The sequence below is a fragment of the Ranitomeya variabilis genome, chromosome 4 (genome assembly GCF_051348905.1).
Source record: "Ranitomeya variabilis isolate aRanVar5 chromosome 4, aRanVar5.hap1, whole genome shotgun sequence".
Classification (NCBI taxonomy): Eukaryota; Metazoa; Chordata; class Amphibia; order Anura; family Dendrobatidae; genus Ranitomeya; species Ranitomeya variabilis.
In genome coordinates this window covers 336,542,973-336,562,287 of record NC_135235.1, presented here as the reverse complement: position 1 = coordinate 336,562,287, position 19,315 = coordinate 336,542,973, and the positions used below count along the sequence as shown (strand labels likewise).

General features: G+C 46.6%; 1 long non-coding RNA gene across 1 annotated transcript; it reads right to left on the bottom strand.

The window, feature by feature from the left end:
• Nucleotides 1-251: 251 nt before the first annotated feature.
• LOC143768904 (uncharacterized) lies at nt 252-17,902 on the bottom strand. The gene is made up of 3 exons (XR_013214112.1): nt 17,780-17,902; nt 695-780; nt 252-453 (listed from the first exon to the last, which is right to left on the bottom strand). It is a non-coding gene; the product is annotated as an uncharacterized LOC143768904 (long non-coding RNA).
• Nucleotides 17,903-19,315: the final 1,413 nt, after the last annotated feature.

Below are 19,315 nucleotides of genomic sequence, written 5' to 3'. Positions count from 1 at the left end.
CTACAGGAGGAAGAAAACATGACAGGTGAGGGTTTGTTACACTGTAAATCACTCGGGATAAATGAATAATAAGACATTGAGATAGGATGTAAAACATAGAGATATACTATATAAAGAGGAGTGTATATTATGAAAACTAATAGTGGACATGGAAGCATGGTCCATGCGGACACATTCTGATTTTCAATAAGGTGCTAGGAGTTCAGCAGATATGGGCTGGATATAGATGCGATGTATATGTCCTACCTGCTACATACTCCATGACTATACACAGATGAGACTTAGTTGGAAAGGAGCAGAACATGGAGACCACAAAGGGACAATCAGCGAATGATAGGATGTCCCTCTCTTGAAAGGCCCGGGCTTGCTGTGGCTTCTTCAGGTTCTGCTTGTCCAAGTTTCTTCATAGCAAATACCTGGTTGGTGTCTTTATGTCGCACTAAATGGATGGCCCTGGAGAAGAGGAACATCCATGATATATAATGAATCCTTATTAACAGGCTGTTTATACACTACATCAAAAAATCTTTTGTACTATTGGTTAACAGGTTGATATTAGAAATCCATTTAGCATTACATAAGATAACACTATATAAATGATCACCTATGGGAGGTTCTCATCCATGTCATATCCTAGCTGACTATATAGTGACAGTAATGTGGGTAATGTATATAATGTCAACATAAAACTCACCCATATGCTCCACTGCTGATCAGTTTGATTGATTTATAGTCGTTTTTACACGGCTTTCTCTCCGGGTTCAATGATCTGGTCATGGCCTTTGAAAAGAATAAGAAATGTCTTTATTTTAAACATAAAAGCTGCAGAAAAATCAGAGCTTCAGATACATAAACCTGTTCCTTGTATATTATGCCCCCACTGATTATAATGCAGCAAATACAGAGGACATAATACAGGCGGATATAGAGGACCTCATACAAGCAGATGTAGAGGACATGATACAAGTAGATGTAGAGAACCTGATACAAGTAGATGTAGAGTACCTGATACAAGCTGAGTTAGGGTGTGTGTCCACGGTCAGTAAACGCTGCTTGTTTGAGGCTGCGCAGAGCTGCAGCGTCAAACACGCAGCGTCCAGATGTTCCAGCATAGTGGAGGGGATTTTTTGAAATCCCGTGTCCACTATGCGTGGAAAACCGCACGCGGCGGGCCTGCGACTCCGGACATGCTGCGCGTCTTTTCAGATCGCAGCATGTCCGTTCACCTTGCGGGGACGCAGCGTCCCGCAAGGCATAACATAGGGCCCTATGGGAGGGGTGCGATGATCCCAGATGTGTACAGTTAACACATCCGGCATCATCGCGTCCCAGAAGGGGGCGGGGCTTAGCGCCGAGCGGCTTCGCCGCTCCGGCGATACCGCCGGCCATCCTGACCGTGGACACATACCCTTAGAGGACCTGATACAAGTAGATGTAGAGGACCTCATACAAGCAGATGTAGAGAACCTGACACTAGCAGATGTAGAGGACCTCATACAAGCAGATGTAGAGGACTTCATACAAGCAAGTGTAGAGGACCTGATACAAGCAGATGTAGAGGACCTCATACAAGCAGCTGTAGAGAACCTGATACACGCAGATGTAGAGAACCTGATACAAGCAGATGTAGAGGACCTCATACAAGCAGATGTAGAGGACCTGATACTAGCAGATGTAGAGGACCTCATACAAGCAGATGTAGAGGACCTCATACAAGCAAATGTAGAGGACCTGATACAAGCAGATGTAGAGGACCTCATACAAGCAGATGTAGAGGACCTGATACTAGCAGATGTTGAGGACCTCATACAAGCAGATGTAGAGGACCGCATACAAGCAAATGTAGAGAACCTGATACAAGCAGATGTAGAGAACCCAATACAAGGAGATGTAGAGAACTTGATACAAGCAGCTGTAGAGGACCTGATACAAGCAGCTGTAGAGGAGCTTGTACAAGAAGATGTAGAGGACCTGATACAAGCAGCTGTAGAGAACCTGATATAAGCAGCTGTAGAGAACCTGATATAAGCAGCTGTAGAGAACCTGATATAAGCTGATATAGAAGACCTGATACAAGTAGATGAAGATAACCTGATACAAGCAGCTGTAGAGAACCCGATACAAGCTGATATAAAGGACCTGATACAAGGAGATGTAGAGAACCTGATACAAGCACCTGTAGAGAACCTGATACAAGCAGATATAGAGGACCTGATACAAGCAGATGTAGAGAATATGATACAAACAGATTTAGAGGACCTCATAAAACAGCTGTAGAGAACCTGATACAAGCATATTTAGAGGACTTCATAAAAGCAGCTGTAGAGAACCTGATACAAGCAGATATAGAGGACCTGATACAAGCAGATGTAGAGAATATGATACAAGCAGATTTAGAGGACCTCATAAAAGCAGATGTAGAGAACCTGATACAAGCAGATTTAGAGGACCTCATAACAGCAGCTGTAGAGAACCAGATATAAGCAGATGTAGAGAACCTGATACAAGCAGATGTAGAGGACGTCATACAAGCAGATGTAGAGAACCTGACACTAGCAGATGTAGAGGACCTCATACAAGCAAATGTAGAGGACCTGATACAAGCAGATGTAGAGGACCTCATACAAGCAGATGTAGAGGACCTGATACTAGCAGATGTAGAGGACCTCATAAAAGAAGCTGTAGAGAACCTGATACAAGCAGATTTAGAGTAACTTATAAAAGCAGCTGTAGAGAACCTGATATAAGCAGATGTAGAGAACCTGACAAAAGCAGATGTAGAGGACATCATACAAGCAGATGTAGAGAACCTGACACTAGCAGATGTAGAGGACCTGATACAAGCAGATGTAGAGGACCTCATACAAGCAAATGTAGAGGACCTGATACAAGCAGATGTAGAGGACCTCATACAAGCAGATGTAGAGAACCTGACACTAGCAGATGTAGAGGACCTCATACAAGCAGATGTAGAGGACTTCATACAAGCAAATGTAGAGGACCTGATACAAGCAGATGTAGAGGACCTCATACAAGCAGCTGTAGAGAACCTGATACACGCAGATGTAGAGAACCTGATACAAGCAGATGTAGAGGACCTCATACAAGCAGATGTAGAGGACCTGATACTAGCAGATGTAGAGGACCTCATACAAGCAGATGTAGAGGACCTCATACAAGCAAATGTAGAGGACCTGATACAAGCAGATATAGAGGACCTCATACAAGCAGATGTAGAGGACCTGATACTAGCAGATGTTGAGGACCTCATACAAGCAGATGTAGAGGACCTCATACAAGCAGATGTAGAGAACCTGATACAAGCAGATGTAGAGTACCCGATACAAGGAGATGTAGAGAACCTGATACAAGAAGATGTAGAGGACATGATACAAGGAGAAGTAGAGAACATGATACAAGCAGATGTAGAGGACCTAATAAAAGCAGCTGTAGAGAACCTGATATAAGCAGATGTAGAGAACCTGACAAAAGCAGATGTAGAGGACATCATACAAGCAGATGTAGAGAACCTGACACTAGCAGATATAGAGGACCTCATACAAGCAGATGTAGAGGACCTCATACAAGCAAATGTAGAGGACCTGATACAAGCAGATGTAGAGGACCTCATACAAGCAGATGTAGAGGACCTGATACTAGCAGATGTAGAGGACCTGATACAAGCAGATGTAGAGGACCTCATACAAGCAGATGTAGAGAACTTGATACAAGCAGATGTAGAGAACCTGACACTAGCAGATGTAGAGGACCTCATACAAGCAAATGTAGAGGACCTAATACAAGCAGATGTAGAGGACCTCATACAAGCAAATGAAGAGGACCTGATACAAGCAGATTTAGAGGACCTCATAAAAGCAGCTGTAGAGAACCTGATACAAGCAGATTTAGAGGACCTTATAAAAGCAGCTGTAGAGAACCTGATATGAGCAGATGTAGAGGACATCAAACAAGCAGATGTAGAGAACCTGACACTAGCAGATGTAGAGGACCTCATACAAGCAGATGTAGAGCTCCTGATACAAGCAGCTCTAGAAGAGCTTATACAAGATGTAGAGGACCTGATACAAGCACCTGTAGAGAACCTGATACAAGCAGATATAGAGGACCTGATACAAGCAGATGTAGAGAATATGATACAAGCAGATTTAGAGGACCTCATAAAAGCAGCTGTAGAGAACCTGATACAAGCAGATTTAGAGGACTTCATAAAAGCAGCTGTAGAGAACTTGATACAAGCAGATGTAGAGAACCTAATACCAGCAGACGTAGAGGACCTCATACAAGCAGATGTAGAGGATATGATACAAGCAGATTTAGAGGACCTCATAAAAGCAGCTGTAGAGAACCTGATACAAGCAGATTTAGAGGACCTTATAAAAGCAGCTGTAGAGAATCTGATATAAGCAGATGTAGAGAACCTGATACAAGCAGATGTAGAGGACCTCATACAAGCAGATGTAGAGGACATGATACAAGTAGATGTAGAGAACCTGATACAAGTAGATGTAGAGTACCTGATACAAGCTGAGTTAGGGTGTGTGTCCACGGTCAGTAAACGCTGCTTGTTTGAGGCTGCGCAGAGCTGCAGCGTCAAACACGCAGCGTCCAGATGTTCCAGCATAGTGGAGGGGATTTTTTGAAATCCCGTGTCCACTATGCGTGGAAAACCGCACGCGGCGGGCCTGCGACTCCGGACATGCTGCGCGTCTTTTCAGATCGCAGCATGTCCGTTCACCTTGCGGGGACGCAGCGTCCCGCAAGGCATAACATAGGGCCCTATGGGAGGGGTGCGATGATCCCAGATGTGTACAGTTAACACATCCGGCATCATCGCGTCCCAGAAGGGGGCGGGGCTTAGCGCCGAGCGGCTTCGCCGCTCCGGCGATACCGCCGGCCATCCTGACCGTGGACACATACCCTTAGAGGACCTGATACAAGTAGATGTAGAGGACCTCATACAAGCAGATGTAGAGAACCTGACACTAGCAGATGTAGAGGACCTCATACAAGCAGATGTAGAGGACTTCATACAAGCAAGTGTAGAGGACCTGATACAAGCAGATGTAGAGGACCTCATACAAGTGCAGCGCCCCAGAGTCCTGGTCGTTGCAGTAGCATGGTTCAGCCACTAAGGGGGGCCATGCTGCGTTCGATGGCACTGAAGGAGTTCTCTGAGCAGGTATCACAGTCACCAATACATTTCACAGCTGGGCCTCCGGGGGGAGCTAAGGGTGCTATTCATTAGGCCACTCCCCACCATAGTGGGTAAACTGGGGGTCAGGCAGGAAGTTAGAGAGAACGCTGACGGGATTGAACGGAGCAACACCCTGTGGCAGGGGGTGTTGTGAAGGGAGAGACTGTAGGGTCTCTGCCAGGGGTGGGATCCTGGCAGAGGCTTGGCATTGAAAGAACGTAACGGGTCCGCGCAGGCTCCTGGAAGCGGCGGGACTCAAGAAAGGACTAGAAGCGAGATAGATTGTGCTGAGTGAGAAACGAAGTCAAGCGAAAGGAGATACCAGTGAGGGTTGTGCTGAAAGAGGCAGCACCTTACTGAGGCGCACTACCGGTGGCCGGAACGCCGAGGAGGTAAAGAGTTTCAAGCCATACCTCAGACCTACGGCAGGGCAGTTAGCTTTAGGCGGACTGTCTCACGCATCACCCAGGAAGGCAAAGGGGGGTACCAACAGGAGAGGGGCGCAGACAGAGTCCCGGAAGATCTCCGAGCCTCCCCGTCATACGGGTGCGTTCCTACCATAGTATCTGGAGGGACGAGGAAGATCATTGCGAATTAAGTTGTTGTGAGGGAACACGAGAAACAGACACAACAGTTGTGGGGTACTTTCCGTAAGCACAGCAGGGAAGGACTGCAACACATAGCGCTGGAAGGAAGGCACCGATTTCCACCTGCAAGGAGAGCTCTGGAAGTGCCATTGGACCGGCCGGACTTGCGCAGCCTGGTGAGCCGTATTCTGGACTGAGGACCCAGAGAGCTTCAGTAAAGAGGTAAAGAGACTGCAACCTGGTGTCCTCGTTATTTACCGCGACCTGCACCCCACAACTGCACCGCTACAACATCACTTATTGCACCGGACGTCCCCCACTGACAGACAGGGCCACGGACCGGGTCTAGCCACCGTGACAACCCCAGGACTGAGACCTAGAGGCCCGGCTCCGGGTACCCCTCGGCCCTGCGGCGGTGTGGGGGCGCTCCAACTTGGCGTCACGAACAGGATCTACTTAAGCCTGAAGAATCAGGTCATGTGTGCCTAGAGACTGTGATTTACTGTGCTTGGACTGTACTTTATTGCAAGACTGTGTGCTGTGCCATTTGCCGCCAAAATCCGCCGCCATTGCAGCGCTGAGGAGAGCGCAGGAAGAGAAGAGGGGCGTGGAGTGGGCGTAGCCGAGCTGGAGAGCGCGAACAGTAATGGCCGCCCAGTCTAAATATTTCTGTGCAGTGAGGACGTGTCCGTCAGCAGCAGAGATCCGCCTCCTAATCCTTAATGGGGGGCGGAGGCAGAGAAAACGAAACTGCTCACGCAGGAGAGAGCGGGAAAAAGACCAGGAAGCGACCCACGTGGAAGACGCTATGGCTAGCAGCTCCGAACCCGACAGCGGGGTTGAAGTGGAAGTCTCCCCTGACTACCCGGCTGAGCCCAGCAGCTTGTCCTCCGTGGATAACACCAAATTCCTGAGAGCCGAGATGGAGGATTTATATAACCAGCTCCTCCAACTGCATGTGAGAGTCCAGGCCCCGCATCAGGTAGGACCGGCAGTGGATTCCCGGGCATTGGAAGAACCAACGGGACCTGTCGCAGAAGGTGGAATCGTACCAGTGGGTGAGTCCGCCGATCCTACCCCACTAGCAGAGGGTGTGTTAGTGGGTCCCGTAGCAGCACCACCTCTCCCGGGGACCCATAGACTTCAGCGCCTGTTACCATGGGAGGAAGCCACGGGCATGGAACACCGTATGCGAGCCCCAATCACCCCTACTCCCTTGCCGTGTGAGGTCAGCGCGGAGCGCACGGTGTGCCGCTGGGTGAACCCTGGATCCAATCTCATGGGGTTCCCCGGGGTGGAGACCCAGAAGGGAGAAATGGTACAGGCCCTAAGCTGGGAGGAATACCAGATCCAGCTAGAACAGCGGTGGCGAGAGGAAGAGAAAGCACATCAGGCTAAACGGGAGGCCTACCATCAAAAAGATTTGGCGGTCAAGGACCGGGCCCGTAAGGACCCCACCACTCACCAGGCCCCGCGTAGGCAGGGTATCGTCACTGTCTTTAAACTCCAAGGAGGCTGGGGCTTCATTAAAGAACCGGGGCTATACGCGGAGGTCTTTGTTAATCGACGGGATGTTGAGTCACACCTTAGAGAGGGACACCCCGATCGAGACCTCTATCCGGGAGACAGTGTTACTTACACCCGGCATTTTGGGGAAAAGGGGTGGTTCGCCCTGAACGTCTACAAGAAAGAGAAACCAGCCCCTGTAGCCAAAGTGCCGCCGTGTGACCGACCTGTAACCACCCTGGTCGCCTCCACCTGCCCAACCACCGAACCAGCGATCTGCCGCCCGATCGCCGCAACCACCGTAGTGGCTAAAGAAGTTCCTCTGCGGGCGATCAATGTCCCTGATGTGCCAGCACAGAGAGAAATGGGAACACAGACCTTGATCGCCGCGCACGACCTGGTCGTGCAACAGACCCGAACCCATGGGGTGTATCTGGCAGCGGGAGTGGACCTGAAACCTGGATTGCAGGGGTCCGCCCGCCAGGAGGCGCCTCATGGAAACTTCTGAGAGAAGAGTCACTTTATGAAAATGTAAATAGTTACTGTTTGTCTTTTATTCCTTTAAGTTGCTGCTAAACCCGCCCAGGGTTAATGGATCCCTCTGTTTACCCGGGATCCTCTTTGTTTGTTTTCCTTTCCTAAAATTTTTGCACAAGTTTAAAGAACTGCAGAAATCATGGACTGTGCATGATTCGAACTTCCCTTGTAAATAGTTTGCACCTTCTTAAAGGTGCTCCCTACTGGTTTTAGCCAAAGACACTTTGCGAAGATACCTTTCCTACCGGTTTTAGTTAAAGACACTTTGCGAAGATACCATGCCGGAACCTTTGCATGGGCCGGTAGGCTGAGGAGACGAGCTACCTTAGAAAGACTTGGTCTCCTCTTAAAGGGGATGTGAGAAACTGAACTTGAGAGAGATACTGTTGCAGAACAGTAATGCCATAATGATGCCTTGAAAAGAAATGTAACTGTTTTACATGCTAAGTTATATGTGTTGAAGTTGTTGAAATGTGAAATCTGAATAATGTTTTGTAGAAAGGAAAGATGCAGAGAGCCCGTAGGGGTAGATGTAGAAGCTTGCATAGTTGAAAGTAAGAGAAGTAATAATGAGGGTGAGGATAGAAGGTAAACCCTGCGTCCCCATTGAAAAGTTACTTTATTGCTAAGGACAGAGAGTGAACCCGTAGGGGTTAGAGAGTGAGTCCTTAAAGGAGCCGAGTAGAGCGGGCTCAGAGTTCTTTAAATGAAAGGAATGTTATGTCTATACTGTGTATAGTAGCGAAAGGCAGTAGGCCCTGGCTGAACAGGGCGGTCCTGTAAAAGAAAGGAGAGGCAGTAGGCCTGGTGCCGTAGGGACAGGCGGTCCTGCAGGTTCACAAGAAGGAGAATGTAAAGTTGAAATGCCTTATAATGTGATTATAGGAAGGCCTTTGGTAGACTAAGAGTGTGAGTTTCTTAAAGGCAATGTTAAGTTACTGTTCTAAAAGTTGCACTAAGTAGAATACCCGGTTGGGTAACAGAAGTTATTTATACTCTGTAAATTATAAGGTTAATTATGTTTGTAACGTTACAAGTGTCCTCACCTCCCATAAAGGGAAGCCTACTTAAGTATACTTATTGTTATTTGCACTCAACAAAATTGTATGTCTTTTTGCTAACCTGTATTGTTGTTTTTCTTCCCAGTCCCGGAGTACTGTGTTTAACCAGGGGGGAGTGCAGCGCCCCAGAGTCCTGGTCGTTGCAGTAGCATGGTTCAGCCACTAAGGGGGGCCATGCTGCGTTCGATGGCACTGAAGGAGTTCTCTGAGCAGGTATCACAGTCACCAATACATTTCACAGCTGGGCCTCCGGGGGGAGCTAAGGGTGCTATTCATTAGGCCACTCCCCACCATAGTGGGTAAACTGGGGGTCAGGCAGGAAGTTAGAGAGAACGCTGACGGGATTGAACGGAGCAACACCCTGTGGCAGGGGGTGTTGTGAAGGGAGAGACTGTAGGGTCTCTGCCAGGGGTGGGATCCTGGCAGAGGCTTGGCATTGAAAGAACGTAACGGGTCCGCGCAGGCTCCTGGAAGCGGCGGGACTCAAGAAAGGACTAGAAGCGAGATAGATTGTGCTGAGTGAGAAACGAAGTCAAGCGAAAGGAGATACCAGTGAGGGTTGTGCTGAAAGAGGCAGCACCTTACTGAGGCGCACTACCGGTGGCCGGAACGCCGAGGAGGTAAAGAGTTTCAAGCCATACCTCAGACCTACGGCAGGGCAGTTAGCTTTAGGCGGACTGTCTCACGCATCACCCAGGAAGGCAAAGGGGGGTACCAACAGGAGAGGGGCGCAGACAGAGTCCCGGAAGATCTCCGAGCCTCCCCGTCATACGGGTGCGTTCCTACCATAGTATCTGGAGGGACGAGGAAGATCATTGCGAATTAAGTTGTTGTGAGGGAACACGAGAAACAGACACAACAGTTGTGGGGTACTTTCCGTAAGCACAGCAGGGAAGGACTGCAACACATAGCGCTAGAAGGAAGGCACCGATTTCCACCTGCAAGGAGAGCTCTGGAAGTGCCATTGGACCGGCCGGACTTGCGCAGCCTGGTGAGCCGTATTCTGGACTGAGGACCCAGAGAGCTTCAGTAAAGAGGTAAAGAGACTGCAACCTGGTGTCCTCGTTATTTACCGCGACCTGCACCCCACAACTGCACCGCTACAACATCACTTATTGCACCGGACGTCCCCCACTGACAGACAGGGCCACGGACCGGGTCTAGCCACCGTGACAACCCCAGGACTGAGACCTAGAGGCCCGGCTCCGGGTACCCCTCGGCCCTGCGGCGGTGTGGGGGCGCTCCACAAGCAGCTGTAGAGAACCTGATACACGCAGATGTAGAGAACCTGATACAAGCAGATGTAGAGGACCTCATACAAGCAGATGTAGAGGACCTGATACTAGCAGATGTAGAGGACCTCATACAAGCAGATGTAGAGGACCTCATACAAGCAAATGTAGAGGACCTGATACAAGCAGATGTAGAGGACCTCATACAAGCAGATGTAGAGGACCTGATACTAGCAGATGTTGAGGACCTCATACAAGCAGATGTAGAGGACCGCATACAAGCAAATGTAGAGAACCTGATACAAGCAGATGTAGAGAACCCAATACAAGGAGATGTAGAGAACTTGATACAAGCAGCTGTAGAGGACCTGATACAAGCAGCTGTAGAGGAGCTTGTACAAGAAGATGTAGAGGACCTGATACAAGCAGCTGTAGAGAACCTGATATAAGCAGCTGTAGAGAACCTGATATAAGCAGCTGTAGAGAACCTGATATAAGCTGATATAGAAGACCTGATACAAGTAGATGAAGATAACCTGATACAAGCAGCTGTAGAGAACCCGATACAAGCTGATATAAAGGACCTGATACAAGGAGATGTAGAGAACCTGATACAAGCAGCTGTAGAGAACCTGATACAAGCAGCTGTAGAGGACCTGATACAAGAAGCTCTAGAAGAGCTTATACAAGAAGATGTAGAGGACCTGATACAAGCACCTGTAGAGAACCTGATACAAGCAGATATAGAGGACCTGATACAAGCAGATGTAGAGAATATGATACAAACAGATTTAGAGGACCTCATAAAACAGCTGTAGAGAACCTGATACAAGCATATTTAGAGGACTTCATAAAAGCAGCTGTAGAGAACCTGATACAAGCAGATATAGAGGACCTGATACAAGCAGATGTAGAGAATATGATACAAGCAGATTTAGAGGACCTCATAAAAGCAGATGTAGAGAACCTGATACAAGCAGATTTAGAGGACCTCATAACAGCAGCTGTAGAGAACCAGATATAAGCAGATGTAGAGAACCTGATACAAGCAGATGTAGAGGACGTCATACAAGCAGATGTAGAGAACCTGACACTAGCAGATGTAGAGGACCTCATACAAGCAAATGTAGAGGACCTGATACAAGCAGATGTAGAGGACCTCATACAAGCAGATGTAGAGGACCTGATACTAGCAGATGTAGAGGACCTCATAAAAGAAGCTGTAGAGAACCTGATACAAGCAGATTTAGAGTAACTTATAAAAGCAGCTGTAGAGAACCTGATATAAGCAGATGTAGAGAACCTGACAAAAGCAGATGTAGAGGACATCATACAAGCAGATGTAGAGAACCTGACACTAGCAGATGTAGAGGACCTGATACAAGCAGATGTAGAGGACCTCATACAAGCAAATGTAGAGGACCTGATACAAGCAGATGTAGAGGACCTCATACAAGCAGATGTAGAGAACCTGACACTAGCAGATGTAGAGGACCTCATACAAGCAGATGTAGAGGACTTCATACAAGCAAATGTAGAGGACCTGATACAAGCAGATGTAGAGGACCTCATACAAGCAGCTGTAGAGAACCTGATACACGCAGATGTAGAGAACCTGATACAAGCAGATGTAGAGGACCTCATACAAGCAGATGTAGAGGACCTGATACTAGCAGATGTAGAGGACCTCATACAAGCAGATGTAGAGGACCTCATACAAGCAAATGTAGAGGACCTGATACAAGCAGATATAGAGGACCTCATACAAGCAGATGTAGAGGACCTGATACTAGCAGATGTTGAGGACCTCATACAAGCAGATGTAGAGGACCTCATACAAGCAGATGTAGAGAACCTGATACAAGCAGATGTAGAGTACCCGATACAAGGAGATGTAGAGAACCTGATACAAGAAGATGTAGAGGACATGATACAAGGAGAAGTAGAGAACATGATACAAGCAGATGTAGAGGACCTAATAAAAGCAGCTGTAGAGAACCTGATATAAGCAGATGTAGAGAACCTGACAAAAGCAGATGTAGAGGACATCATACAAGCAGATGTAGAGAACCTGACACTAGCAGATATAGAGGACCTCATACAAGCAGATGTAGAGGACCTCATACAAGCAAATGTAGAGGACCTGATACTAGCAGATGTAGAGGACCTGATACAAGCAGATGTAGAGGACCTCATACAAGCAGATGTAGAGAACTTGATACAAGCAGATGTAGAGAACCTGACACTAGCAGATGTAGAGGACCTCATACAAGCAAATGTAGAGGACCTAATACAAGCAGATGTAGAGGACCTCATACAAGCAAATGAAGAGGACCTGATACAAGCAGATTTAGAGGACCTCATAAAAGCAGCTGTAGAGAACCTGATACAAGCAGATTTAGAGGACCTTATAAAAGCAGCTGTAGAGAACCTGATATGAGCAGATGTAGAGGACATCAAACAAGCAGATGTAGAGAACCTGACACTAGCAGATGTAGAGGACCTCATACAAGCAGATGTAGAGCTCCTGATACAAGCAGCTCTAGAAGAGCTTATACAAGATGTAGAGGACCTGATACAAGCACCTGTAGAGAACCTGATACAAGCAGATATAGAGGACCTGATACAAGCAGATGTAGAGAATATGATACAAGCAGATTTAGAGGACCTCATAAAAGCAGCTGTAGAGAACCTGATACAAGCAGATTTAGAGGACTTCATAAAAGCAGCTGTAGAGAACTTGATACAAGCAGATGTAGAGAACCTAATACCAGCAGACGTAGAGGACCTCATACAAGCAGATGTAGAGGATATGATACAAGCAGATTTAGAGGACCTCATAAAAGCAGCTGTAGAGAACCTGATACAAGCAGATTTAGAGGACCTTATAAAAGCAGCTGTAGAGAATCTGATATAAGCAGATGTAGAGAACCTGATACAAGCAGATGTAGAGGACCTCATACAAGCAGATGTAGAGAACCTGACACTAGCAGATGTAGAGGACCACATTCAAGCAGATGTAGAGTACCTCATACACGCAGATGTAGAGGACCTGATATAAGCAGATGTAGAGGACCTCATATAAGCAGCTGTAGAGAACCTGATACAAGCAGATGTAGAGGACCTCATACAAGCAGATGTAGAGGACCTGATACTAGCAGATGTAGAGGACCTGATACAAGCAGATGTAGAGGACCTCATACAAGCAAATGTAGAGGACCTGATACAAGCAAATGTAGAGGACCTCATACAAGCAGATGTAGAGGACCTGATACTAGCAGATGTAGAGGACCTGATACAAGCAGATGTAGAGGACCTCATACAAGCAAATGTAGAGGACCTTATACAAGCAGATGTAGAGGACCTCATACAAGCAGATGTAGAGGACCTGATACTAGCAGATGTAGAGGACCTCATACAAGCAGATGTAGAGGACCTCATACAAGCAAATGTAGAGGACCTGATACAAGCAGATGTAGAGGACCTCATACAAACAGATGTAGAGGACCTGATACTAGCAAGTGTAGAGAACCTGATACAAGCAGCTGTAGAGAACCTGATACAAGCAGCTGTAGAGAACCTGATACAAGCAGCTGTAGAGGACCTCATACAAGCAGATGTAGAGAACCTAATACAAGCACCTGTAGAGAACCTGATACAAGCAGATATAGAGGACCTGATACAAGCAGATGTAGAGAATATGATACAAGCAGATTTAGAGGACCTCATAAAAGCAGCTGTGGAGAACCTGATACTAGCAGATGTAGAGGACCTCATACAAGCAGATGTAGAGGACCTCATACAAGCAAATGTAGAGGACCTGATACAAGCAGATGTAGAGGACCTCATACAAACAGATGTAGAGGACCTGATACTAGCAGATGTAGAGAACCTGATACAAGCAGCTGTAGAGAACCTGATACAAGCAGCTGTAGAGAACCTGATACAAGCAGCTGCAGAGGACCTCATACGAGCAGATGTAGAGAACCTAATACAAGCACCTGTAGAGAACCTGATACAAGCAGATATAGAGGACCTGATACAAGCAGATGTAGAGAATATGATACAAGCAGATTTAGAGGACCTCATAAAAGCAGCTGTGGAGAACCTGATACAAGCAGATTTAGAGGACTTCATAAAAGCAGCTGTAGAGAACTTGATACAAGCAGATGTAGAGAACCTAATACCAGCAGACGTAGAGGACCTCATACAAGCAGATGTAGAGGATATGATACAAGCAGATTTAGAAGACCTCATAAAAGCAGCTGTAGAGAACCTGATACAAGCAGATTTAGAGGACCTTATAAAAGCAGCTGTAGAGAATCTGATATAAGCAGATGTAGAGAACCTGATACAAGCAGATGTAGAGGACCTCATACAAGCAGATGTAGAGAACCTGACACTAGCAGATGTAGAGGACCACATACAAGCAGATGTAGAGGACCTCATACAAGCAGATATAGAGGACCTGATATAAGCAGCTCTAGAAGAGCTTATACAAGAAGATGTAGAGGACCTGATACAAGCACCTGTAGAGAACCTGATACAAGCAGATATAGAGGACCTGATACAAGCAGATGTAGAGAATATGATACAAGCAGATTTAGAGGACCTCATAAAAGCAGCTGTAGAGAACCTGATACAAGCAGATTTAGAGGACTTCATAAAAGCAGCTGTAGAGAACTGGATACAAGCAGATGTAGAGAACCTAATACCAGCAGACTTAGAGGACCTCATACAAGCAGATGTAGAGGATATGATACAAGCAGATTTAGAGGACCTCATAAAAGCAGCTGTAGAGAACCTGATACAAGCAGATTTAGAGGACCTTATAAAAGCAGCTGTAGAGAATCTGATATAAGCAGATGTAGAGAACCTGATACAAGCAGATGTAGAGGACCTCATACAAGCAGATGTAGAGAACCTGACACTAGCAGATGTAGTGGACCACATACAAGCAGATGTAGAGGACCTCATACAAGCAGATGTAGAGGACCTGATACAAGCAGATGTAGAGGACCTCATATAAGCAGATGTAGAGAACCTGATACAAGCAGATGTAGAGAACCTGATACAAGCAGATGTAGAGGACCTCATACAAGCAGATGTAGAGGACCTGATACTAGCAGATGTAGAGGACCTCATACAAGCAGATGTAGAGGACCTCATACAAGCAAATGTAGAGGACCTGATACAAGCAGATGTAGAGGACCTCATACAAGCAGATGTAGAGGACCTGATACTAGCAGATGTAGAGGACCTGATACAAGCAGATGTAGAGGACCTCATACAAACAGATGTAGAGAACCTGATACAAGCAGATATAGAGAACCCGATACAAGGAGATGTAGAGAACTTGACACAAGAAGATGTAGAGGACCTGATACAAGGAGAAGTAGAGAACCTGATACAAGCAGATGTAGGGGACCTGATACAAGCAGCTGTAGAGGAGCTTGTACAAGAAGATGTAGATGACCTGATACAAGCAGCTGTAGAGAACCTGATACAAGCAGCTGTACAGAACCTGATATAAGCTGATATAGAAGACCTGATACAAGTAGATGTAGAGAACCTGATACAAGCAGCTGTAGAGAACCCGATACAAGCTGATATAAAGGACCTGATACAAGGAGATGTAGAGAACCTGATACAAGCAGGTGTAGAGAACCTGATACAAGCAGCTGTAGAGGACCTTATACAAGCAGATGTAGAGAATCTTATACAAGCAGCTGTAGAGAACCTGATACAAGCAGCTGTAGAGCACCTGATACAAGCAGCTGTAGAAGAGCTTATACAAGAAGATGTAGAGGACCTGATACAAGCACCTGTAGAGAACCTGATACAAGCAGATATAGAGGATATGATACAAGCAGATTTAGAGGACTTCATAAAAGCAGCTGTAGAGAACTTGATACAAGCAGATTTAGAGAACCTAATACCAGCAGACGTAGAGGACCTCATACAAGTAGATGTAGAGGACCTCATACAAGCAGATGTAGAGGATATGATACAAGCAGATTTAGAGGACCTCATAAAAGCAGCTGTAGAGAACCTGATACAAGCAGATTTAGAGGACCTTATAAAAGCAGCTGTAGAGAACCTGACATAAGCAGATGTAGAGAACCTGATACAAGCAGATGTAGAGGCCCTCATACAAGCAGATGTAGAGGACCTCATACAAGCAGATGTAGAGGATCTGATACTAGCAGATGTAGAGGACCTCATACAAGCAGATGTAGAGGACCTCATACAAGCAGATGCAGAGGATCTGATACTAGCAGATGTAGAGGACCTGATACAAGCAAATGTAGAGGACCTCATACAAGCAGCTGTAGAGGACCTCATACAAGCAGATGTAGAGGACCTCATACAAGCGGATGTAGAGGACCTTATATAAGCAGATGTAGTGGACCTGCCTGATGCAGGACCCTCCACAGACATTGTGGAATTATAGGGGAAATCCTCCATACACATATATGATTGCACAGCAGGAGGTATAAGGGATATCACACAGATGAGACAGTAATAAACCTGCTATCATCACACACAATAGGTATGATCTACTCAAGAATAGAGACATCCCATCATCTTAGGCCGGTTTCACACGTCAGTGGCTCCGGTACGTGAGGTGACAGTTTCCTCCCGTACCGGAGACACTGACACACGTAGACCCATAAAAATCAATGCATCTGTTCAGATGTCATTGATTTTGTGCGGACCGTGTGCGGACCGTGTCTCCGTGTGCCAAACACGGAGACATGTCAGTGTTCGTGGGAGCGCACGGATTACACGGACCCAATAGAGTCAATGGGTCCGTGTAAAACACGCACCTCACACGGACATTCTCCGTCTGGGGTCCGTGTGGCGTGCCGGAGACAGCGCTACAGTAAGCGCTGTCCCCCCCACATGGTGCTGAAGCCGCCATTCATATGTTCCCTGTAGCACCGTTTGCTACAGAGAAAATATGAATGATAGTGTTTAAACTAAAGATCCATGTGTCCGCCGCCCCCCCACCCCCTGTGCGCCCCCCCCCCGCTGGTCAGAAAATACTTATCCGGATCCCCCGTCGGCTGTCGCTCCTTCCTGGTCTGGCCGCGCCTCCTACTGTATGCGGCCGATTACACTCATGAATATGTGGCTCCACCTCCAATAGGGGCGGAGCCGCCTATTCATGAGTGTAAATGAGCGGCCCCACGTGACCGCATACAGTAAGCCGCGGCCAGACCAGGAAGGAGCGACTGCCGACGGGGGATCCGGGTGAGTATTTTCTGACCAGCGGGGGGGGGCGCACAGGGGGTGGGGGGGCGGCGGACACATGGATCTTTATTTTAAACACTATTCTTCATATTTTCCCTGCAGCAAACGTTGCTGCAGGGATGATATGAATCGCAGCTTCAGCACCATGCAGAGTGGGTACCACACGCTCCGTGTGGTACCCACTCGCCATACGGGCGGCACACGTGTGCCGCAGGTATGGCCTCCGTGAGTTCCCAGGCACACGGACACGGATAACTCCGGTACCGATTTATTCCGGTACCGGAATTATCTGGACGTGTGGGACAGCCCTTATGGTGTATAATAGTGCATGTATTTCACACCCCGTTATCTGATGATATACAGACGTCTCCCCCTGATACTTACACTGGCAGATTCGTGGATCTTTGGTGTCTCATATTTTCCATGATCAGTATTTCCCAACACAGTTATTTCTAAAATAATGAAGAGACATTGTGTATTAGACTACACCAATACTTAATACATTACACATAAAATATAACAAATCAATATAAAAAGTCCACAAGACTGCACCACTGTATTAACCCTGAGTATATATATATTCTGCTCTTACTGTATATATTTACGGCACATCCACAGACCGCAGTCACAGCCTTATATACAGGGTAAAGGGTAAGGGTACGTTCACACAGGACTTTTTTGCTGCTTTTTTTTGCTGCTTTTTTTATGCTAATTTTCAGCTGCTTTTTACAGTACCAGTAAAGCCTATGAGATTTCAGAAATCTCATGCACACACGTTGGTTTTTTGTTTGATCAGTATTTTCTGCTTTGCTGCTTTTTTTGGACATAGGGCATGTCACTTCTTTCAGCGTTTTTGCTGCGTTTTTAGAGCGTTTTTTCACCCATTGACTTGAATGGGTGATGAAAAAAACGCTGCAAAAACGCTGAAAAACGCATGTAGCATTATTTGCTGCGTTTTTTGTGCAGAAAATCATGGCCAGCAGGAAGGGATCTCACAGCCAAGAGCTTAGGGGTGTGGTTAGTGAGGTGTGAAGAGCCATTGTGAGCCATTGTGAGGTGTGAAGAGCCATTGTGAGGTGTCCTAGCAGCTGAAAATTGGCATAAAAAAAGCAGCAAATCTGCAGCAAAAATCTGCAGCAAAAATCTGCAGCAAAAAAGTCCTGTGTGAACGTACCCAAAAAACGCACCAAAAACGCACCAAAAAAACGCACCTAAATTAGCATAAAAAAAAGCAGCAAAAAAAAGCAGCAAAAAAGTCCTGTGTGAACGTACCCTAAGGCGTCATTCAGTCGTCAGTTTGGTCAAAGATTCATCAGGTTTTATCACAGATGAGAAACAAAATGACGGTTTCTCCCCCTTTATTTGACAGTTAAAAGCACACAGCACAGGGATAGGATCCGAAAACTGAAGAATTTTTCACTGAAATATTCAAAGACAAATTTTTGGAAAGGTGATATATATTAGAGTTACGGACCTAAGTGCAAACATGGATCCTCCCTATCCATAAAACGTAGCAAACAGCAAAAAATGCACTCCAAACAGCATTAATATGCTATAAAACACTTTATACTGTATGCAATTTCTTTTAGTACAATTTCAATAATGTAATATTTTGTATATTATCATATACCTATGAAATGTCCTTAATCCTTGTTTGGCAATTGTGAACATTCTCTTTTGGCACAAAGCACATGGATGACATCCGGGACCTATCAGATTTATTCACTGAGCATATGAAGCGCCCCCACCGCCGCAGGGCCGAGGGGTACCCGGTACCGGGCCTGTGAGTCTCTGCTCTGGGGTTGTCACGGCGGCTAGGCCCCGGTCCGTGACCCTGCCGTGGGGCGCACAGTGAAAGATGGATATGGATGTTGGTGGTGACGCTGTAGTGGTGCAGTGCAGTAATTAACGAGGACACCA